This window comes from Leptodactylus fuscus, chromosome 8 (assembly GCF_031893055.1).
Source record: "Leptodactylus fuscus isolate aLepFus1 chromosome 8, aLepFus1.hap2, whole genome shotgun sequence".
Classification (NCBI taxonomy): Eukaryota; Metazoa; Chordata; class Amphibia; order Anura; family Leptodactylidae; genus Leptodactylus; species Leptodactylus fuscus.
The window spans coordinates 69,144,923-69,170,341 of NC_134272.1; positions in this window are offsets into that span (position 1 = coordinate 69,144,923).

Genomic DNA, 25,419 nt, shown 5'->3' on the forward strand with positions numbered 1-25,419 from the left:
TTGTGGGTGCACGTAACCCCAATATATTCTTTGAATTCCCAGTCAGACAATGGCACTGTATAGCAGTAGCAAAAATTGTGGGTGCACGTAACCCCCATATATTCTTTGAATTCCCAGTCAGACAATGGCACTATATACCAGTAGCAAAAATTGTGGGTGCACATAACCCCAATATATTCTTTGAATTACCAGTCAGACAATGGCACTATATACCAGTAGCAAAAATTGTGGGTGCACATAACCCCAATATATTCTTTGAATTCCCAGTGAGACAATGGCACTGTATAGCAGTAGCAAAAATTGTGGGTGCACGTAACCCCCATATATTCTTTGAATTCCCAGTCAGACAATGGCACTATATACCAGTAGCAAAAATTGTGGGTGCACATAACCCCAATATATTCTTTGCATTCCCAGTGAGACAATGGCACTGTATAGCAGTAGCAAAAATTGTGGGTGCACGTAACCCCCATATATTCTTTGAATTCCCAGTCAGACAATGGCACTATATACCAGTAGCAAAAATTGTGGGTGCACATAACCCCCATATATTCTTTGAATTCCCAGTGAGACAATGGCACTGTATAGCAGTAGCAAAAATTGTGGGTGCACGTAACCCCCATATATTCTTTGAATTCCCAGTCAGAAACTGGCACTATATACCAGTAGCAAAAATTGTGGGTGCACGTAACCCCAATATATTCTTTGAATTCCCAGTGAGACAATGGCACTGTATAGCAGTAGCAAAAATTGTGGGTGCACGTAACCCCCATATATTCTTTGAATTCCCAGTCAGACAATGGCACTATATACCAGTAGCAAAAATTGTGGGTGCACATAACCCCTATATATTCTTTGAATTCCCAGTGAGACAATGGCACTGTATAGCAGTAGCAAAAATTGTGGGTGCACGTAACCCCCATATATTCTTTGAATTTCCAGTCAGACAATGGCACTATATACCAGTAGCAAAAATTGTGGGTGCACATAACCCCAATATATTCTTTGAATTACCAGTCAGAAACTGGCACTATATAGCAGTAGCAAAAATTGTGGGTGCACATAACCCCAATATATTCTTTGAATTCCCAGTGAGACAATGGCACTATATAGCAGTAGCAAAAATTGTGGGTGCACGTAACCCCCATATATTCTTTGAATTCCCAGTCAGAAACTGGCACTATATAGCAGTCGCAAAAATTGTGGGTGCACATAACCCCAATATATTCTTTGAATTCCCAGTGAGACAATGGCACTGTATGGCAGTAGCAAGAAATGAGGGTATTTGTAACCCCAATATATTCTTTGAATTCCCAGTCAGACAATGGCACTATATACCAGTAGCAAAAATTGTGGGTGCACGTAACCCCAATATATTCTTTGAATTCCCAGTCAGACAATGGCACTGTATAGCAGTAGCAAAAATTGTGGGTGCACATAACCCCAATATATTCTTTGAATTCCCAGTGAGACAATGGCACTGTATAGCAGTAGCAAAAATTGTGGGTGCACGTAACCCCCATATATTCTTTGAATTCCCAGTCAGACAATTGCACTATATACCAGTAGCAAAAATTGTGGGTGCACGTAACCCCCATATATTCTTTGAATTACCAGTCAGACAATGGTACTATATACCAGTAGCAAAAATTGTGGGTGCACATAACCCCAATATATTCTTTGAATTCCCAGTGAGACAATGGCACTGTATAGCAGTAGCAAAAATTGTGGGTGCACGTAACTCCCATATATTCTTTGAATTCCCAGTCAGACAATGGCACTATATACCAGTAGCAAAAATTGTGGGTGCACGTAACCCCAATATATTCTTTGAATTCCCAGTCAGACAATGGCACTGTATAGCAGTAGCAAAAATTGTGGGTGCACGTAACCCCCATATATTCTTTGAATTCCCAGTCAGACAATGGCACTATATACCAGTAGCAAAAATTGTGGGTGCACATAACCCCAATATATTCTTTGAATTACCAGTCAGACAATGGCACTATATACCAGTAGCAAAAATTGTGGGTGCACATAACCCCAATATATTCTTTGAATTCCCAGTGAGACAATGGCACTGTATAGCAGTAGCAAAAATTGTGGGTGCACGTAACCCCCATATATTCTTTGAATTCCCAGTCAGACAATGGCACTATATACCAGTAGCAAAAATTGTGGGTGCACATAACCCCAATATATTCTTTGCATTCCCAGTGAGACAATGGCACTGTATAGCAGTAGCAAAAATTGTGGGTGCACGTAACCCCCATATATTCTTTGAATTCCCAGTCAGACAATGGCACTATATACCAGTAGCAAAAATTGTGGGTGCACATAACCCCCATATATTCTTTGAATTCCCAGTGAGACAATGGCACTGTATAGCAGTAGCAAAAATTGTGGGTGCACGTAACCCCCATATATTCTTTGAATTCCCAGTCAGAAACTGGCACTATATACCAGTAGCAAAAATTGTGGGTGCACGTAACCCCAATATATTCTTTGAATTCCCAGTGAGACAATGGCACTGTATAGCAGTAGCAAAAATTGTGGGTGCACGTAACCCCCATATATTCTTTGAATTCCCAGTCAGACAATGGCACTATATACCAGTAGCAAAAATTGTGGGTGCACATAACCCCTATATATTCTTTGAATTCCCAGTGAGACAATGGCACTGTATAGCAGTAGCAAAAATTGTGGGTGCACGTAACCCCCATATATTCTTTGAATTCCCAGTCAGACAATGGCACTATATACCAGTAGCAAAAATTGTGGGTGCACATAACCCCAATATATTCTTTGAATTACCAGTCAGAAACTGGCACTATATAGCAGTAGCAAAAATTGTGGGTGCACATAACCCCAATATATTCTTTGAATTCCCAGTGAGACAATGGCACTATATAGCAGTAGCAAAAATTGTGGGTGCACGTAACCCCCATATATTCTTTGAATTCCCAGTCAGAAACTGGCACTATATAGCAGTCGCAAAAATTGTGGGTGCACATAACCCCAATATATTCTTTGAATTCCCAGTGAGACAATGGCACTGTATGGCAGTAGCAAGAAATGAGGGTATTTGTAACCCCAATATATTCTTTGAATTCCCAGTCAGACAATGGCACTATATACCAGTAGCAAAAATTGTGGGTGCACGTAACCCCAATATATTCTTTGAATTCCCAGTCAGACAATGGCACTGTATAGCAGTAGCAAAAATTGTGGGTGCACATAACCCCAATATATTCTTTGAATTCCCAGTGAGACAATGGCACTGTATAGCAGTAGCAAAAAATGTGGGTGCACGTAACCCCCATATATTCTTTGAATTCCCAGTCAGACAATTGCACTATATACCAGTAGCAAAAATTGTGGGTGCACGTAACCCCCATATATTCTTTGAATTACCAGTCAGACAATGGTACTATATACCAGTAGCAAAAATTGTGGGTGCACATAACCCCAATATATTCTTTGAATTCCCAGTGAGACAATGGCACTGTATAGCAGTAGCAAAAATTGTGGGTGCACGTAACTCCCATATATTCTTTGAATTCCCAGTCAGACAATGGCACTATATACCAGTAGCAAAAATTGTGGGTGCACGTAACCCCAATATATTCTTTGAATTCCCAGTCAGACAATGGCACTGTATAGCAGTAGCAAAAATTGTGGGTGCACGTAACCCCCATATATTCTTTGAATTCCCAGTCAGACAATGGCACTATATACCAGTAGCAAAAATTGTGGGTGCACATAACCCCAATATATTCTTTGAATTACCAGTCAGACAATGGCACTATATACCAGTAGCAAAAATTGTGGGTGCACATAACCCAAATATATTCTTTGAATTCCCAGTGAGACAATGGCACTGTATAGCAGTAGCAAAAATTGTGGGTGCACGTAACCCCCATATATTCTTTGAATTCCCAGTCAGACAATGGCACTATATACCAGTAGCAAAAATTGTGGGTGCACATAACCCCAATATATTCTTTGCATTCCCAGTGAGACAATGGCACTGTATAGCAGTAGCAAAAATTGTGGGTGCACGTAACCCCCATATATTCTTTGAATTCCCAGTCAGACAATGGCACTATATACCAGTAGCAAAAATTGTGGGTGCACATAACCCCCATATATTCTTTGAATTCCCAGTGAGACAATGGCACTGTATAGCAGTAGCAAAAATTGTGGGTGCACGTAACCCCCATATATTCTTTGAATTCCCAGTCAGAAACTGGCACTATATACCAGTAGCAAAAATTGTGGGTGCACGTAACCCCAATATATTCTTTGAATTCCCAGTGAGACAATGGCACTGTATAGCAGTAGCAAAAATTGTGGGTGCACGTAACCCCCATATATTCTTTGAATTCCCAGTCAGACAATGGCACTATATACCAGTAGCAAAAATTGTGGGTGCACATAACCCCTATATATTCTTTGAATTCCCAGTGAGACAATGGCACTGTATAGCAGTAGCAAAAATTGTGGGTGCACGTAACCCCCATATATTCTTTGAATTCCCAGTCAGACAATGGCACTATATACCAGTAGCAAAAATTGTGGGTGCACATAACCCCCATATATTCTTTGAATTCCCAGTGAGACAATGGCACTATATAGCAGTAGCAAAAATTGTGGGTGCACATAACCCCAATATATTCTTTGAATTCCCAGTGAGACAATGGCACTATATAGCAGTAGCAAAAGTTGTGGGTGCACGTAACCCCCATATATTCTTTGAATTCCCAGTCAGAAACTGGCACTATATAGCAGTCGCAAAAATTGTGGGTGCACATAACCCCAATATATTCTTTGAATTCCCAGTGAGACAATGGCACTGTATGGCAGTAGCAAGAAATGAGGGTATTTGTAACCCCAATATATTCTTTGAATTCCCAGTCAGACAATGGCACTATATACCAGTAGCAAAAATTGTGGGTGCACGTAACCCCAATATATTCTTTGAATTCCCAGTCAGACAATGGCACTGTATAGCAGTAGCAAAAATTGTGGGTGCACATAACCCCAATATATTCTTTGAATTCCCAGTGAGACAATGGCACTGTATAGCAGTAGCAAAAATTGTGGGTGCACGTAACCCCCATATATTCTTTGAATTCCCAGTCAGACAATTGCACTATATACCAGTAGCAAAAATTGTGGGTGCACGTAACCCCCATATATTCTTTGAATTACCAGTCAGACAATGGTACTATATACCAGTAGCAAAAATTGTGGGTGCACATAACCCCAATATATTCTTTGAATTCCCAGTGAGACAATGGCACTGTATAGCAGTAGCAAAAATTGTGGGTGCACGTAACTCCCATATATTCTTTGAATTCCCAGTCAGACAATGGCACTATATACCAGTAGCAAAAATTGTGGGTGCACGTAACCCCAATATATTCTTTGAATTCCCAGTCAGACAATGGCACTGTATAGCAGTAGCAAAAATTGTGGGTGCACGTAACCCCCATATATTCTTTGAATTCCCAGTCAGACAATGGCACTATATACCAGTAGCAAAAATTGTGGGTGCACATAACCCCAATATATTCTTTGAATTACCAGTCAGACAATGGCACTATATACCAGTAGCAAAAATTGTGGGTGCACATAACCCCAATATATTCTTTGAATTCCCAGTGAGACAATGGCACTGTATAGCAGTAGCAAAAATTGTGGGTGCACGTAACCCCCATATATTCTTTGAATTCCCAGTCAGACAATGGCACTATATACCAGTAGCAAAAATTGTGGGTGCACATAACCCCAATATATTCTTTGCATTCCCAGTGAGACAATGGCACTGTATAGCAGTAGCAAAAATTGTGGGTGCACGTAACCCCCATATATTCTTTGAATTCCCAGTCAGACAATGGCACTATATACCAGTAGCAAAAATTGTGGGTGCACATAACCCCCATATATTCTTTGAATTCCCAGTGAGACAATGGCACTGTATAGCAGTAGCAAAAATTGTGGGTGCACGTAACCCCCATATATTCTTTGAATTCCCAGTCAGAAACTGGCACTATATACCAGTAGCAAAAATTGTGGGTGCACGTAACCCCAATATATTCTTTGAATTCCCAGTGAGACAATGGCACTGTATAGCAGTAGCAAAAATTGTGGGTGCACGTAACCCCCATATATTCTTTGAATTCCCAGTCAGACAATGGCACTATATACCAGTAGCAAAAATTGTGGGTGCACATAACCCCTATATATTCTTTGAATTCCCAGTGAGACAATGGCACTGTATAGCAGTAGCAAAAATTGTGGGTGCACGTAACCCCCATATATTCTTTGAATTCCCAGTCAGACAATGGCACTATATACCAGTAGCAAAAATTGTGGGTGCACATAACCCCAATATATTCTTTGAATTACCAGTCAGAAACTGGCACTATATAGCAGTAGCAAAAATTGTGGGTGCACATAACCCCAATATATTCTTTGAATTCCCAGTGAGACAATGGCACTATATAGCAGTAGCAAAAATTGTGGGTGCACGTAACCCCCATATATTCTTTGAATTCCCAGTCAGAAACTGGCACTATATAGCAGTCGCAAAAATTGTGGGTGCACATAACCCCAATATATTCTTTGAATTCCCAGTGAGACAATGGCACTGTATGGCAGTAGCAAGAAATGAGGGTATTTGTAACCCCAATATATTCTTTGAATTCCCAGTCAGACAATGGCACTATATACCAGTAGCAAAAATTGTGGGTGCACGTAACCCCAATATATTCTTTGAATTCCCAGTCAGACAATAGCACTGTATAGCAGTAGCAAAAATTGTGGGTGCACATAACCCCAATATATTCTTTGAATTCCCAGTGAGACAATGGCACTGTATAGCAGTAGCAAAAATTGTGGGTGCACGTAACCCCCATATATTCTTTGAATTCCCAGTCAGACAATTGCACTATATACCAGTAGCAAAAATTGTGGGTGCACGTAACCCCCATATATTCTTTGAATTACCAGTCAGACAATGGTACTATATACCAGTAGCAAAAATTGTGGGTGCACATAACCCCAATATATTCTTTGAATTCCCAGTGAGACAATGGCACTGTATAGCAGTAGCAAAAATTGTGGGTGCACGTAACTCCCATATATTCTTTGAATTCCCAGTCAGACAATGGCACTATATACCAGTAGCAAAAATTGTGGGTGCACGTAACCCCAATATATTCTTTGAATTCCCAGTCAGACAATGGCACTGTATAGCAGTAGCAAAAATTGTGGGTGCACGTAACCCCCATATATTCTTTGAATTCCCAGTCAGACAATGGCACTATATACCAGTAGCAAAAATTGTGGGTGCACATAACCCCAATATATTCTTTGAATTACCAGTCAGACAATGGCACTATATACCAGTAGCAAAAATTGTGGGTGCACATAACCCCAATATATTCTTTGAATTCCCAGTGAGACAATGGCACTGTATAGCAGTAGCAAAAATTGTGGGTGCACGTAACCCCCATATATTCTTTGAATTCCCAGTCAGACAATGGCACTATATACCAGTAGCAAAAATTGTGGGTGCACATAACCCCAATATATTATTTGCATTCCCAGTGAGACAATGGCACTGTATAGCAGTAGCAAAAATTGTGGGTGCACGTAACCCCCATATATTCTTTGAATTCCCAGTCAGACAATGGCACTATATACCAGTAGCAAAAATTGTGGGTGCACATAACCCCCATATATTCTTTGAATTCCCAGTGAGACAATGGCACTGTATAGCAGTAGCAAAAATTGTGGGTGCACGTAACCCCCATATATTCTTTGAATTCCCAGTCAGAAACTGGCACTATATACCAGTAGCAAAAATTGTGGGTGCACGTAACCCCAATATATTCTTTGAATTCCCAGTCAGACAATGGCACTGTATAGCAGTAGCAAAAATTGTGGGTGCACATAACCCCAATATATTCTTTGAATTCCCAGTGAGACAATGGCACTATATAGCAGTAGCAAAAATTGTGGGTGCACGTAACCCCCATATATTCTTTGAATTCCCAGTCAGAAACTGGCACTATATACCAGTAGCAAAAATTGTGGGTGCACATAACCCCAATATATTCTTTGAATTCCCAGTGAGACAATGGCACTGTATAGCAGTAGCAAAAATTGTGGGTGCACGTAACCCCAATATATTCTTTGAATTACCAGTCAGAAACTGGCACTATATAGCAGTAGCAAAAATTGTGGGTGCACATAACCCCAATATATTCTTTGAATTCCCAGTGAGACAATGGCACTATATACCAGTAGCAAAAATTGTGGGTGTATATAGCCCCAATTCTATTGCTAGGGGACTTGCAGGGTATTTCTGAGGTGAAGGTGGGGGGGCACACCGTTGGAACGGGGATTTGGGGTGTATATATGGGGTATACGGGAATACACTGTCAGTGTATTCCATTCAGGATCCTGGGAAAGCTGGGTTGCGGCGATTGAGCCCGTCAGTGCCACGTTACACTGACAAGCTTCTCCCTGGAATTGAAGTTATATGTAACCCCCATATATTCTTTGAATTACCAGTCAGACAATGGCACTATATAGCAGTAGCAAAAATTGTGGGTGCACGTAACCCCCATATATTCTTTGAATTACCAGTGAGACAATGGCACTATATACCAGTAGCAAAAATTGTGGGTGCACGTAACCCCAATATATTCTTTGAATTACCAGTCAGAAACTGGCACTATATAGCAGTAGCAAAAATTGTGGGTGCACATAACCCCAATATATTCTTTGAATTCCCAGTGAGACAATGGCACTATATAGCAGTAGCAAAAATTGTGGGTGCACGTAACCCCCATATATTCTTTGAATTCCCAGTCAGGAACTGGCACTATAAAGCAGTAGCAAAAATTGTGGGTGCACATAACCCCAATATATTCTTTGAATTCCCAGTGAGACAATGGCACTGTATGGCAGTAGCAAGAAATGAGGGTATTTGTAACCCCAATATATTCTTTGAATTCCCAGTCAGACAATGGCACTATATACCAGTAGCAAAAATTGTGGGTGCACGTAACCCCAATATATTCTTTGAATTCCCAGTCAGACAATGGCACTGTATAGCAGTAGCAAAAATTGTGGGTGCACATAACCCCAATATATTCTTTGAATTCCCAGTGAGACAATGGCACTGTATAGCAGTAGCAAAAATTGTGGGTGCACGTAACCCCCATATATTCTTTGAATTCCCAGTCAGACAATGGCACTATATACCAGTAGCAAAAATTGTGGGTGCACGTAACCCCAATATATTCTTTGAATTACCAGTCAGAAACTGGCACTATATAGCAGTAGCAAAAATTGTGGGTGCACATAACCCCAATATATTCTTTGAATTACCAGTCAGACAATGGCACTATATACCAGTAGCAAAAATTGTGGGTGCACATAACCCCAATATATTCTTTGAATTCCCAGTGAGACAATGGCACTGTATAGCAGTAGCAAAAATTGTGGGTGCACGTAACCCCCATATATTCTTTGAATTCCCAGTCAGACAATGGCACTATATACCAGTAGCAAAAATTGTGGGTGCACATAACCCCAATATATTCTTTGAATTCCCAGTGAGACAATGGCACTGTATAGCAGTAGCAAAAATTGTGGGTGCACGTAACCCCAATATATTCTTTGAATTACCAGTCAGAAACTGGCACTATATAGCAGTAGCAAAAATTGTGGGTGCACGTAATCCCCATATATTCTTTGAATTCCCAGTGAGACAATGGCACTGTATACCAGTAGCAAAAATTGTGGGTGCACGTAACCCCAATATATTCTTTGAATTCCCAGTCAGACAATGGCACTGTATAGCAGTAGCAAAAATTGTGGGTGCACGTAACCCCCATATATTCTTTGAATTCCCAGTCAGACAATGGCACTATATACCAGTAGCAAAAATTGTGGGTGCACATAACCCCTATATATTCTTTGAATTCCCAGTGAGACAATGGCACTGTATAGCAGTAGCAAAAATTGTGGGTGCACGTAACCCCCATATATTCTTTGAATTCCCAGTCAGACAATGGCACTATATACCAGTAGCAAAAATTGTGGGTGCACGTAACCCCAATATATTCTTTGAATTACCAGTCAGAAACTGGCACTATATAGCAGTAGCAAAAATTGTGGGTGCACATAACCCCAATATATTCTTTGAATTCCCAGTGAGACAATGGCACTATATAGCAGTAGCAAAAATTGTGGGTGCACGTAACCCCCATATATTCTTTGAATTCCCAGTCAGAAACTGGCACTATATAGCAGTAGCAAAAATTGTGGGTGCACATAACCCCAATATATTCTTTGAATTCCCAGTGAGACATTGGCACTCTATGGCAGTAGCAAGAAATGAGGGTATTTGTAACCCCAATATATTCTTTGAATTCCCAGTGAGACAATGGCACTATATACCAGTAGCAAAAATTGTGGGTGCACGTAACCCCAATATATTCTTTGAATTCCCAGTCAGACAATGGCACTATATACCAGTAGCAAAAATTGTGGGTGCACATAACCCCTATATATTCTTTGAATTCCCAGTGAGACAATGGCACTGTATAGCAGTAGCAAAAATTGTGGGTGCACGTAACCCCCATATATTCTTTGAATTCCCAGTCAGACAATGGCACTATATACCAGTAGCAAAAATTGTGGGTGCACGTAACCCCAATATATTCTTTGAATTACCAGTCAGAAACTGGCACTATATAGCAGTAGCAAAAATTGTGGGTGCACATAACCCCAATATATTCTTTGAATTCCCAGTGAGACAATGGCACTATATAGCAGTAGCAAAAATTGTGGGTGCACGTAACCCCCATATATTCTTTGAATTCCCAGTCAGAAACTGGCACTATATAGCAGTAGCAAAAATTGTGGGTGCACATAACCTCAATATATTCTTTGAATTCCCAGTGAGACAATGGCACTGTATGGCAGTAGCAAGAAATGAGGGTATTTGTAACCCCAATATATTCTTTGAATTCCCAGTGAGACAATGGCACTATATACCAGTAGCAAAAATTGTGGGTGCACGTAACCCCAATATATTCTTTGAATTCCCAGTCAGACAATGGCACTGTATAGCAGTAGCAAAAATTGTGGGTGCACGTAACTCCCATATATTCTTTGAATTCCCAGTCAGACAATGGCACTATATACCAGTAGCAAAAATTGTGGGTGCACGTAACCCCAATATATTCTTTGAATTCCCAGTCAGACAATGGCACTGTATAGCAGTAGCAAAAATTGTGGGTGCACGTAACCCCCATATATTCTTTGAATTCCCAGTCAGACAATGGCACTATATACCAGTAGCAAAAATTGTGGGTGCACATAACCCCAATATATTCTTTGAATTACCAGTCAGACAATGGCACTATATACCAGTAGCAAAAATTGTGGGTGCACATAACCCCAATATATTCTTTGAATTCCCAGTGAGACAATGGCACTGTATAGCAGTAGCAAAAATTGTGGGTGCACGTAACCCCCATATATTCTTTGAATTCCCAGTCAGACAATGGCACTATATACCAGTAGCAAAAATTGTGGGTGCACATAACCCCTATATATTCTTTGAATTCCCAGTGAGACAATGGCACTGTATAGCAGTAGCAAAAATTGTGGGTGCACGTAACCCCCATATATTCTTTGAATTCCCAGTCAGACAATGGCACTATATACCAGTAGCAAAAATTGTGGGTGCACATAACCCCAATATATTCTTTGAATTACCAGTCAGAAACTGGCACTATATAGCAGTAGCAAAAATTGTGGGTGCACATAACCCCAATATATTCTTTGAATTCCCAGTGAGACAATGGCACTATATAGCAGTAGCAAAAATTGTGGGTGCACGTAACCCCCATATATTCTTTGAATTCCCAGTCAGAAACTGGCACTATATAGCAGTCGCAAAAATTGTGGGTGCACATAACCCCAATATATTCTTTGAATTCCCAGTGAGACAATGGCACTGTACGGCAGTAGCAAGAAATGAGGGTATTTGTAACCCCAATATATTCTTTGAATTCCCAGTCAGACAATGGCACTATATACCAGTAGCAAAAATTGTGGGTGCACGTAACCCCAATATATTCTTTGAATTCCCAGTCAGACAATGGCACTGTATAGCAGTAGCAAAAATTGTGGGTGCACATAACCCCAATATATTCTTTGAATTCCCAGTGAGACAATGGCACTGTATAGCAGTAGCAAAAATTGTGGGTGCACGTAACCCCCATATATTCTTTGAATTCCCAGTCAGACAATGGCACTGTATACCAGTAGCAAAAATTGTGGGTGCACGTAACCCCCATATATTCTTTGAATTACCAGTCAGACAATGGTACTATATACCAGTAGCAAAAATTGTGGGTGCACATAACCCCAATATATTCTTTGAATTCCCAGTGAGACAATGGCACTGTATAGCAGTAGCAAAAATTGTGGGTGCACGTAACTCCCATATATTCTTTGAATTCCCAGTCAGACAATGGCACTATATACCAGTAGCAAAAATTGTGGGTGCACGTAACCCCAATATATTCTTTGAATTCCCAGTCAGACAATGGCACTGTATAGCAGTAGCAAAAATTGTGGGTGCACGTAACCCCCATATATTCTTTGAATTCCCAGTCAGACAATGGCACTATATACCAGTAGCAAAAATTGTGGGTGCACATAACCCCAATATATTCTTTGAATTACCAGTCAGACAATGGCACTATATACCAGTAGCAAAAATTGTGGGTGCACATAACCCCAATATATTCTTTGAATTCCCAGTGAGACAATGGCACTGTATAGCAGTAGCAAAAATTGTGGGTGCACGTAACCCCCATATATTCTTTGAATTCCCAGTCAGACAATGGCACTATATACCAGTAGCAAAAATTGTGGGTGCACATAACCCCAATATATTCTTTGCATTCCCAGTGAGACAATGGCACTGTATAGCAGTAGCAAAAATTGTGGGTGCACGTAACCCCCATATATTCTTTGAATTCCCAGTCAGACAATGGCACTATATACCAGTAGCAAAAATTGTGGGTGCACATAACCCCCATATATTCTTTGAATTCCCAGTGAGACAATGGCACTGTATAGCAGTAGCAAAAATTGTGGGTGCACGTAACCCCCATATATTCTTTGAATTCCCAGTCAGAAACTGGCACTATATACCAGTAGCAAAAATTGTGGGTGCACGTAACCCCAATATATTCTTTGAATTCCCAGTGAGACAATGGCACTGTATAGCAGTAGCAAAAATTGTGGGTGCACGTAACCCCCATATATTCTTTGAATTCCCAGTCAGACAATGGCACTATATACCAGTAGCAAAAATTGTGGGTGCACATAACCCCTATATATTCTTTGAATTCCCAGTGAGACAATGGCACTGTATAGCAGTAGCAAAAATTGTGGGTGCACGTAACCCCCATATATTCTTTGAATTCCCAGTCAGACAATGGCACTATATACCAGTAGCAAAAATTGTGGGTGCACATAACCCCAATATATTCTTTGAATTACCAGTCAGAAACTGGCACTATATAGCAGTAGCAAAAATTGTGGGTGCACATAACCCCAATATATTCTTTGAATTCCCAGTGAGACAATGGCACTATATAGCAGTAGCAAAAATTGTGGGTGCACGTAACCCCCATATATTCTTTGAATTCCCAGTCAGAAACTGGCACTATATAGCAGTCGCAAAAATTGTGGGTGCACATAACCCCAATATATTCTTTGAATTCCCAGTGAGACAATGGCACTGTATGGCAGTAGCAAGAAATGAGGGTATTTGTAACCCCAATATATTCTTTGAATTCCCAGTCAGACAATGGCACTATATACCAGTAGCAAAAATTGTGGGTGCACGTAACCCCAATATATTCTTTGAATTCCCAGTCAGACAATGGCACTGTATAGCAGTAGCAAAAATTGTGGGTGCACATAACCCCAATATATTCTTTGAATTCCCAGTGAGACAATGGCACTGTATAGCAGTAGCAAAAATTGTGGGTGCACGTAACCCCCATATATTCTTTGAATTCCCAGTCAGACAATTGCACTATATACCAGTAGCAAAAATTGTGGGTGCACGTAACCCCCATATATTCTTTGAATTACCAGTCAGACAATGGTACTATATACCAGTAGCAAAAATTGTGGGTGCACATAACCCCAATATATTCTTTGAATTCCCAGTGAGACAATGGCACTGTATAGCAGTAGCAAAAATTGTGGGTGCACGTAACTCCCATATATTCTTTGAATTCCCAGTCAGACAATGGCACTATATACCAGTAGCAAAAATTGTGGGTGCACGTAACCCCAATATATTCTTTGAATTCCCAGTCAGACAATGGCACTGTATAGCAGTAGCAAAAATTGTGGGTGCACGTAACCCCCATATATTCTTTGAATTCCCAGTCAGACAATGGCACTATATACCAGTAGCAAAAATTGTGGGTGCACATAACCCCAATATATTCTTTGAATTACCAGTCAGACAATGGCACTATATACCAGTAGCAAAAATTGTGGGTGCACATAACCCCAATATATTCTTTGAATTCCCAGTGAGACAATGGCACTGTATAGCAGTAGCAAAAATTGTGGGTGCACGTAACCCCCATATATTCTTTGAATTCCCAGTCAGACAATGGCACTATATACCAGTAGCAAAAATTGTGGGTGCACATAACCCCAATATATTATTTGCATTCCCAGTGAGACAATGGCACTGTATAGCAGTAGCAAAAATTGTGGGTGCACGTAACCCCCATATATTCTTTGAATTCCCAGTCAGACAATGGCACTATATACCAGTAGCAAAAATTGTGGGTGCACATAACCCCCATATATTCTTTGAATTCCCAGTGAGACAATGGCACTGTATAGCAGTAGCAAAAATTGTGGGTGCACGTAACCCCAATATATTCTTTGAATTCCCAGTCAGACAATGGCACTGTATAGCAGTAGCAAAAATTGTGGGTGCACATAACCCCAATATATTCTTTGAATTCCCAGTGAGACAATGGCACTATATAGCAGTAGCAAAAATTGTGGGTGCACGTAACCCCCATATATTCTTTGAATTCCCAGTCAGAAACTGGCACTATATACCAGTAGCAAAAATTGTGGGTGCACATAACCCCAATATATTCTTTGAATTCCCAGTGAGACAATGGCACTGTATAGCAGTAGCAAAAATTGTGGGTGCACGTAACCCCAATATATTCTTTGAATTACCAGTCAGAAACTGGCACTATATAGCAGTAGCAAAAATTGTGGGTGCACATAACCCCAATATATTCTTTGAATTCCCAGTGAGACAATGGCACTATATACCAGTAGCAAAAATTGTGGGTGTATATAGCCCCAATTCTATTGCTAGGGGACTTGCAGGGTATTTCTGAGGTGAAGGTGGGGGGGCACACCGTTGGAACGGGGATTTGGGGTGTATATATGGGGTATACGGGAATACACTGTCAGTGTATTCCATTCAGGATCCTGGGAAAGCTGGGTTGCGGCGATTGAGCCCGTCAGTGCCACGTTACACTGACAAGCTTCTCCCTGGAATTGAAGTTATATGTAACCCCCATATATTCTTTGAATTACCAGTCAGACAATGGCACTATATAGCAGTAGCAAAAATTGTGGGTGCACGTAACCCCCATATATTCTTTGAATTACCAGTGAGACAATGGCACTATATACCAGTAGCAAAAATTGTGGGTGCACGTAACCCCAATATATTCTTTGAATTCCCAGTCAGACAATGGCACTGTATAGCAGTAGCAAAAATTGTGGGTGCACGTAACCCCCATATATTCTTTGAATTCCCAGTGAGACAATGGCACTATATACCAGTAGCAAAAATTGTGGGTGCACGTAACCCCAATATATTCTTTGAATTCCCAGTTAGACAATGGCACTATATGGCAGTAGCAAAAATAGTGGGTGTATATAGCCCCAATCCTATTGCTAGGGGACTTGCAGGGTATTTCTGGGGTGAAGGTGGGGGGGCACACCGTTGGAACGGGTATCGGGGGTATATATCGGGTATACGGGAATACACTGTCAGTGTATTCCATTCAGGATCCTGGGAAAGCTGGGTTGCGGCGATTGAGCCCGTCAGTGCCACGTTACACTGACAAGCTTCTCCCTGGAATTTAGCTCTTATAAGAGCTGTTGGTTGTCTTCTCCTTCCTATCCTAGCCTGTCCCTGCCTACCCAGAATCTAAGCCCTAGCTAACTGGACGGAAACCTCCGTCCCCGGTGAATTGCAAGCTCAGAATGACGCGAAGCTGGGCGTCGCTGTTCTTTTAAATTAGAGGTCACATGTTTTCAGCAGCCAATGGGTTGTGCCTACTTTTTTCAACGTCACCGGTGTCGTAGTTCCTGTCCCACCTACCCTGCGCTGTTATTGGAGCAAAAAAGGCGCCAGGGAAGGTGGGAGGGGAATCGAGTAATGGCGCACTTTACCACGCAGTGTTCGATTCGATTCGAACATGCCGAACAGCCTAATATCCGATCGAACATGAGTTCGATAGAACACTGTTCGCTCATCTCTATTAATGAACAAACTGCGTTATTATTGTGAAATTGTAGACCTTTTTGGTTTTCTACCAATTTAAATATGGAAAAGCTCTTTAAGGCTAAGGCCCCATGGGATGACCTGCAGCTATAAAGCACTCTGGGAAAAACTGCGGAGGCAACGCATCCTGGTTCTTCCCGCAGCGCTTTAAACAGAAAGTTTGCAGAGTTTTCCTTTGCGGACCTTCTGTTACAATTATATCTATGGGGAAACCGTTGGCATTTCCGTAGATATAATTGACATGCTGCGATTTCCAAAAACGCTCCAGTTTTTACTGCAAAGTGGGCATGGGATTTGCAAAAATCCCGTCCACTTTGCAGTTACTGTAAAACGCCGAGATTTTTCTCGTAGCGTTTCCCCCGCAGGTAAATAGTAGCGTTTCCAACCCGTGGGGCCCCGGCCTAAGACTAGGGCCATGTGTAACAGAACCCAGCTAAATCCACTTGCTGAGGAAAAATCGCATCCAAAGATTATGCAGCATTTTCACTGGTCCCTGCTTCATTTTTACCTCCCCCGGTGTAAGTCTATGGGGAAATCACAGCTCTCTGCAGGTAAAGTTATCAGGATGGCCTGGTGGGTAGCGCTGGTTTAATCATGCTAAGAACAAAATCTGTAAATATGTTGATATGGAAGTAAAATATATGCAGGTTGCAGTTTTCAAAAAAGCATGCGTTTTTCCGAAATTGCTTCATTTTGTGCTGCATTTATTTCTGCAGTGTGTGGATGAGATTAAATTAAATGAATTCACTTTGGTGGAACTGTAAAAAATGACATTGTTTATGCTGAGTTTCCAGAATGTGTGACCTCAGCCTAGAGGTGGTTTTCTCAGGATCCCAAGATTAAAAAAAACATACCGTAGCTGTTTTCCTTCAGAAATAGTTCTACACTCCTCCACCATGACAGTCCCTACTGAACCTTAAGCACAGTCACAAATACCCTTTTCTGTTTCAGAATCATTGCCTCCATCCAGGGGTGAACCTGCCCCTTTCGCCGCCCGAGGCGAACGACAGAAAGCCGCCCCCCCCCAGGAGGAGGGGCGGGGCGACACAAAGGGGGTGGGGCTTAGCGGCGTTCGCAGGCAGAGAGCAGGCACGGAGAGGACCTTCTCTCTCCCTGAGCGTGAGGGGAGGCCGCTGGAGCAGCGCTGCTCCAGCGGCCTCCCCAATCCACCGCTCGGTGCTAAGCCAGTCCAGGACAGCTTGTCCTGGACTGGCTTAGGTAAGCAAAAATGCCGCCCTCCCTTGGGCCCTGGCATAGCGTCGCATGAAGCGGTCGCTTCAGGTCGCCTCATGGGAGGTGCGGCGCTGCCTCCATCACTGCCTGGGTAATGTAGCACACCCTGGGGGGAATGTTGAGCCACATTTCGGTTGCTGTCCTGCTGTTCGGGAAAGTAGGCCGTCATTTCAACTCTGTGTCCTTAGGACACAGATAGCGGTTGAATATGATAGTGGAGCTCCGTGTTCCACTATTCTGCCTTTGGCTGGTGATGTCTGCGGCAGGGAGTGCCAAGCCTCAAACATCATTACAGCTGGAGCAGAGAGGTCCTTGGGAACCAGATTAGGTGAGTATTCTTTGGAGTTTTGTAACATAGATGGTTGAGGGGGCAGAGGGCTTTATGTTGAGCATGGGTAGGGGAAATTAAATTATGTAGCAGGGGGCACTTTCAAAATTTTCAACAGAGTCCCCTAATGTATTAAAATGGCCCTGTGGTGAGAGGCTTTCATAACGCTTGAGACATCAAATCTTTGGATGAACCACCCAAACCCAAACCAAATCTTCCAAGGTTCGCCCATCTCTACTGAGAACCCCAAAATCGCTAAAACAAAGTGGCAGAAGATCTCACCTTGGCATTGTGCCACATTATTTCTGGTGGGTTCTACTCATTTCTTGTTGGAGATCGAAGCAGCCTCTATATCAGGGGTGGGCAATTAATTTTCCCATGGGACCACATGAGAAATTGTAGCGGTTCTAGAGGGCCATGTGCATCGCGGCAAATTTAGCTCCACCCACTTCTCCGCTGACTCCGCCCATTCTCAATCATTTTTCCATGTGCCCCACAAAGTAAAATCCTCCTACAGTCACCCTAACATTATACCCCCCCCCCATACACACACACACACACACATTATAACGTTTTCCTCCATATGTCCCACAGTATTAAGTCCCTCTCCTGGTGCCCCAGTATAAACCAGCAGTAACTAGAGAGGACATTAAACTGGGGCAGCTGGAGGGCGACATTAAACTGGGGGCAACTAGATGCAGACATGTCCCCCTCCAGCTACCCCCATGGTTTAATATCCTCCTCCAGCTGCCCCAGTTTAATGTCACCCTCCATCTGCCCCCTAGTTTAATGCCCCCTCTCCATATGCATTCAGTTTAACTGCCCCCCTACATTTGCCCCTAGTTCCCCCCCCTTGCTCACACATGCTGTCTCTTCTCTCTTTATCATCCAGCAACCTCCATTGCTGGCAGCTTGCAGAAAGCACACAGTCCCGTGTGGCTCCGCCCACTAACGAGTCATAGCCTACCCTGGTGATAGTCTGTGATGACATCATCACAGGTCCTTGCAAAACCTTCCACTAGCTATGCGGGCCGGATAGAAGCAGTCAGAGGGCCGGATGTGACCCGCGGGCCGGACATTGCCCAGGGTCTGCTCTGCATGGACTCTTAGTCTAAAGACTTTCTATGCTAACTACAACTTTCCAAAAAAACAAAAACTATGCCTTGACTGCCACCTGTTGGAAGATAACCATCCTCAATGTCCGATACTTTGGCAGACCTTACAACATGACAAGTAGGATATAATCCAAAACAGATTTTCTATAAATCTATAACACTCCATACAAGGAGCAGAGCCAATGAAAGATGAGGGGACTCCGCATGGCTTATCCCACCCTACATATGATACTGATGTAACCACCTTTAGGCCACTGAGGCCAGCCATGGTGATCCATGACCATATGCCTTGTTTCCTGTTGCATTGCTACATTGCTTATGACATAATAATTTTTTTTATTTCAGTTGCATTTACAATTACAGAATCGGGAACAGATTAATATATTAAACTGTTGCACAGACTTAAACATTACATAAACAGAATATAAAAGCCTTGGCCATGGTGAATATTTCTAAGAAAGTCGCTGCTTTATATAAAGAGGAAGAAACAGCTGGAAATACCCAAAACCTGTTGTGATAATGACTTTAAACCAGTGTGAAATGCTGATTGTAGAAATGCTTACTAAAACCCTTAAAGCATTGTGCAAACATATCTCAACTTATTTGCTAAGTCGAGTTTATTTAGCAATCTTTTCTTAAGTCTCAGCATTCTAAAGTCAGAAGTCGTAATGTTTAAGCTCTTCTTAAAATATTACTATAAACTACTTCGAAAGAAGAGGGCATACGCTGTATAAGATCAGTCATATCAATCTCATACCTCTCCCATCAATGGACCTCACCATAAGCCGGTATGGTCTGTATTAATGTAATATATCACAAAAGGTCAGCGTGACATACCAAATGTGAGGAAAAAGGAGCAGACATTAAATAGGAACATAAAATCACACATATCATAGACAGTTAATCCAGACAGAAGATAATAGGCGTATATTTGTCAAAGGTAGTACTTATGGAGATGTATCCAATAGGGTTGTAACAATAAAGATGGGGCTCTTTGCAAGGAACCTTCGGGGCTTATGTGGTTTAGACATACAGTGCCTAACTAGACATATTTTTTCAGATAGCAAAGTTGTTCCTAAGGTTGTGTTAGCTAAATATTTAATGCCAACACTAAATAGCACCAAAATTGGTGCAACTCCACCTGGCCGCACTTGCTAGTGTCCTCTCTCTGTCCGTCACACTGTTCTTCCTGTGGGTTATTTACGGTACCTTTCTCCAAAGGACAGTGTCTGTGCAACAAATGTTCCTAGCTGACTAGTGTTTCTCTCTACCCTTCCTGTATACCTGTTTTCAGACATTAGACCTGTTTACCATACCTGATTCTGTGTCACCTGCCCTGACCTCAGCCTGGATTACCATTGCTTAAGAACTGTGCCAGTCTTGAAGTCAATTTGTCTTCTGACCATGTTTCTGCCTGTCCCTTTGACATGGTCCATTAGTGTCTCTTGACCCACCTAGGGCAGCAGGTGGTTTTCCTGCAGTGAAGGCCAGATCCCTATATATGGGGGGGGGGTTAAAGGGTGAATATCAAGGCACCACTTAGACAATGCTTTTAGAAGTGGACCAAGCCAAATCCTTTCAGTGACACAGTGGGTCCATACTCTCTGTATTACAATTGGCAGACATGGTGTTTCTCTTAAAACAATGTACTTAGTTCCATATTTTATCTTTATGGTTACTGTTCTTGGGTTGGGAAACTTTCCTTTTATCCAGTGGCTGATTTTACTATAATCGCTTTTGCAATACAAATGAACATTCTATAAAGTAAATGAATGGTTTAAGACGTTAAAAAGGTTGTCCAATATGGACAATCACTCCTTGTTGGAAAGATAGGCTTAGAACGATGCGGAATCCGTACAGTGATTCCTACAGTGAACCCCCATTTTGCAACTGAATATAAGAGACATAATGGGGGGGTAGCCACGCATTTGTGCAGTTCCTTTCTTTAAAGCCTATAGGAATTGTGCCTTGAAATGCTCGCCGTAACATTATTTTTCTCTATCTGTTGTACTATACCTTCTCTAGAGGAATCACATCTTATTGCTGTCTCCTCCACAGACCCATCATAATAATCTTATGACACTTCAGGGGTTATAGTTACGTTTGACACTGTTCATAAACTTTTGCACACAGATGTCACTCAAGTTTATTTCAAGATGTTCTCATCACAGAGTCTAACATTATCCACACCCCCTGTCATGCCATAACGCTTCATTAACTGAAATAGATAGTGCCATTAATGAGTGATTCCTCTGGGTTATTGCTGAAGCTGCATAAATATGTGATTATTTTTTCATGAATGTGTCCTTGCATTGCTAACAGTATCCAAACTAATCTGTGAACATAATGTGCATAAATAAATACAGTTAAGAGTCTTCGTCTCCTTTGTTTGCTCTTTGCTTGCCTCTTGATAAATAAACTCCGCTGAATACTTATGAAGGCAAAGGAATTCTGGATTTCATGTATTTTTTTAGTATTGTACCATGGTACTCATTAAGATGCATTTTATCTATACTAGAAAGGATATTGGTAACACTGTATCTTTCTAAATATAACAAGTCAAAAGGACTGGCAAAAGCACAAGCCGAGAACAAGACCAAGGTCAGGAACAATGTCAGGATCAGGAGTCAAGAGTTTAAGTAACACACATGGGAGCAAGAGGAAGACTAAGGAAGAAACTCTAACAATGAGGAATCAATGGATGTCTCTCCTTTAAATAGACTGCAAGATCCGACATCATCATCGAATCGCCAATTATCTTGGCAACCACACAATGCCAGGCAGCTGGGGCAAGAAAGCCATAGCCTGATCCTTGTGGGCTGCAGCAGTACCATGGTTCTCATTAAGATGTATTTTATCTATACTGGAAAGGATATGGTAACACTGTATGTTCCTAAATATATAAGTCAGAAGAACAGGAAACAGCACAAGCTAAGAACAAGACCAAGGTCAGGAACAATGTCAAGATCAGGAGTCAAGAGTTTAAGTAACACACATGGGAGCAAGAGGCAGACTAAGAAACTTCTAACAACGAGGAATCAATGGCTGTCTCTCCTTTAAATAGACTGCAAGATTCAACATCATCGAATCGCCAATTATCTTGGCAACCACACAATACCAGGCAGCTGGGGCAAGAAAGCCATAGCCTGATCCTTGTGGGCTGCAGCAGAAGACATCTCAAGCAGGAGGAATCATCCGATTACCTAGTCAGCAAACCGGGTCTTCATGAGAGCTGAGGATACCTACAAGGGTACGATGCTGGAGTCAGGTTAGGTAACGCACTACCTAAGAAATGCTCAGTTTGTGGCCAAATTTGAAGATTACCTCATATTTTAAGGTTGGATGACATCACTGGCCCATCTTTTTTGGTCACTTTTATTTAACAATGCAACAAAGAATGGAATAACCTACAGTTAAGGTTACATTCACATCTGCGCCTAGTTTTTCATAAGCAAATTTAGTTTAAAAAAATGGACAACCAATTCACATCCCATGGACTCCCATTTATGTCCACTATCTTTGGGGTCTGTTATTGTCCTCTGATGGACCAGAAGAATGGACTTCCCATTATAAATCTGACTGTAGCGTAGCTTTGGTTCATCTGTCAGCTTGGTTTCACCAGGATAGATAATAAATGTTATAATCTAATACCGCCTGTCTTGGTTGTACGGTACATTTTTAGGGTGGATACAGTAAGGCGTCTAGCTTAGCAAACCAGTATAAATAATGACCCACACTGAGATTCCCCCATGTTCTTTTTCACCCTTCAAGTCGTGTGCTCTATTGCCACCCAGAAGACCTTTACGCAACACTTCTGACCATGTTTCGCTTTATTTTGACCATTGCATCCTGTCTATGATAGACCCTTGTAGAATTGGGTATTAACACTGAAAACTGGATTATTCCGGCTTCTACTGGGGTACGTTAAAGTTGCAACCAAACCAACCTCCCACCCAAGCCCTGCCGATTGTCATCCCAGCGTTCTTGACTGAGTCTCATGAGAACCTGAAGCAGATTCTACTACCTTTCCTTCTGCCTTCTGACACTCTTCACCCCTTCGAGCATCTCATTTTATAATTTTTTTTTTACGTTACGATATACACTCCGGATTTCTGTACAAATGTATTTTAATGATGAGTAGAATTATGGGAATTTTTTTTTACACTCGTGCTGGCTTGTCAAACCTGCAAACCACCTCTGTCTTACAGTACGAATTTCCAGGTGCCCCACCGCGTTTCAACGCTTCTAAAAAGATAAAATGTGACTGCATATCCAGTACTAATTAAGGAATTAGCATCAATCATTGTTTTCCAGTGCCCTGTAAATAATTACTGTCAAAAAATTCATTACAAACTTGTCGAGTAATTGTTCTTACCAGGACGGGAAACCTCTTTAACGCTTCTTGTGAAATATTTGCTGACTTCAATCAGGCTGAAGACGTTTGCAGTGATGAAGCCACTAATATGTGCCCTATCAGTCTCTCAGGAGTTTCGCTGCCCCAGTTTTCACCCTCTCCTTGCCAATTAAGCAGCTACATTATGTATAATAGTAGAAGTCACTTATATTTCCGCATGGCTGTATGCATCAGAAGAGATGACAGTAAGATACTGGTGAATAATTAGACCGTATTCTAAAGCCATAGAAAAACTCAATTTTATTCTATTTTTAACTTAGTCCACCTTACTGCGCAATTTTTTTTTTCCTTCCAAGAGGCTGCTGCAACCCCCATGCTCTGAATTATCTTAAATTACAAAGCAATGAACAAAATAAATGAGACGACAATGTTTGAGAAGAGAACACATTTAAGGATAATGAGCATCTAGAAAAAGGTCAGTGTATTTTGCGAGCGCGGAACGCGCTGCTTAAATCTGTATTATGAAATAATACAACATTAATTAATCCTCTCTTAGAGCACAAATTTACAGATCTAACCTTTTCAATTGTGCCTATTACCAAAAACATGATTCTATATCCTAAACTGACCAAAAATTCTTTTATACCGTTCTCAGCAGAAAAAAAAAAAGTCGTTCTCATTTTTTACTTTATTTTGTTAGCCTAGTCAGGGGCATAGACGGAAATCAGAGGGTGACGGAGCGACACAAGGCTTCTCGTTACATTGTAAACTCTTACAAATAGTCTACGCCTTTATTAAATTAATGGCAACTATAGCTTTGGAACATGTTTATAGGATTTGCCGCTTTATTTCTCAAAAATTTCTCAATTTCTCCGATCTATAATCTGGCCGCAACCCTTGCGATGCAACACTACAGCTTACACAAATTTTGTACAAGGGATCATTGACCTCATCCAATTTGCATGCCCAATGTCATACCTTAAAGGCACAGTACACATTAATTCAACAGTGCATATGAAGTATATAATGTAACATTAGGTGGCATCACATAATATATCAGAAGAACATAATGGTAACCAGCAGATGCTACACTGGTGGGTACAGAAGCTATTCATAGATACAGTGGCCAGAAGGGGATGGCTAAATGTTCCAAAGGCAAAGGTTCCAAAGGCAAAGGTAAATGTGTAATAGTGAATAAAAATCACTTACTCATTGGAAGGCTATCAGGATGATAGAAGGGGCCCTAAGGGACTAAACTTGCCCCAAAACACGTAGGCTTTTCGGACTACTCATGTCATGTAACATGGACTTTTTATGAAGATGTATCCTCTTTCCAATAAAAGTTAAGTTTTAAACCAAGAAACTGAAGTAACACGTTGCTGGGAATTTCACTTTTTTTCTTCGTAAATGTTCCAACAGTCCTCATTGGAACACCCCCTCATGCAATCTCACATGTCTGCGGTCCATGCTTTTCACGGATTTTCAGGTGGTGTGCTGTTCATGGTGTGGTATGGAATTCTTGAAAAATGGACGCCATATGCACATGAAATGCAGACGTATGAATAAGGCCTTAGAGTGGCACCACCAATGCTTTCACTTCTTAGAAAAATTGCAATTTTCAGTTGTATATCATTATTGGTCACACGGTTTTGCTGTTATGGTGGGGCCAGTACTGACATAAAAATGAAAATTATTGTCATTTGACTTT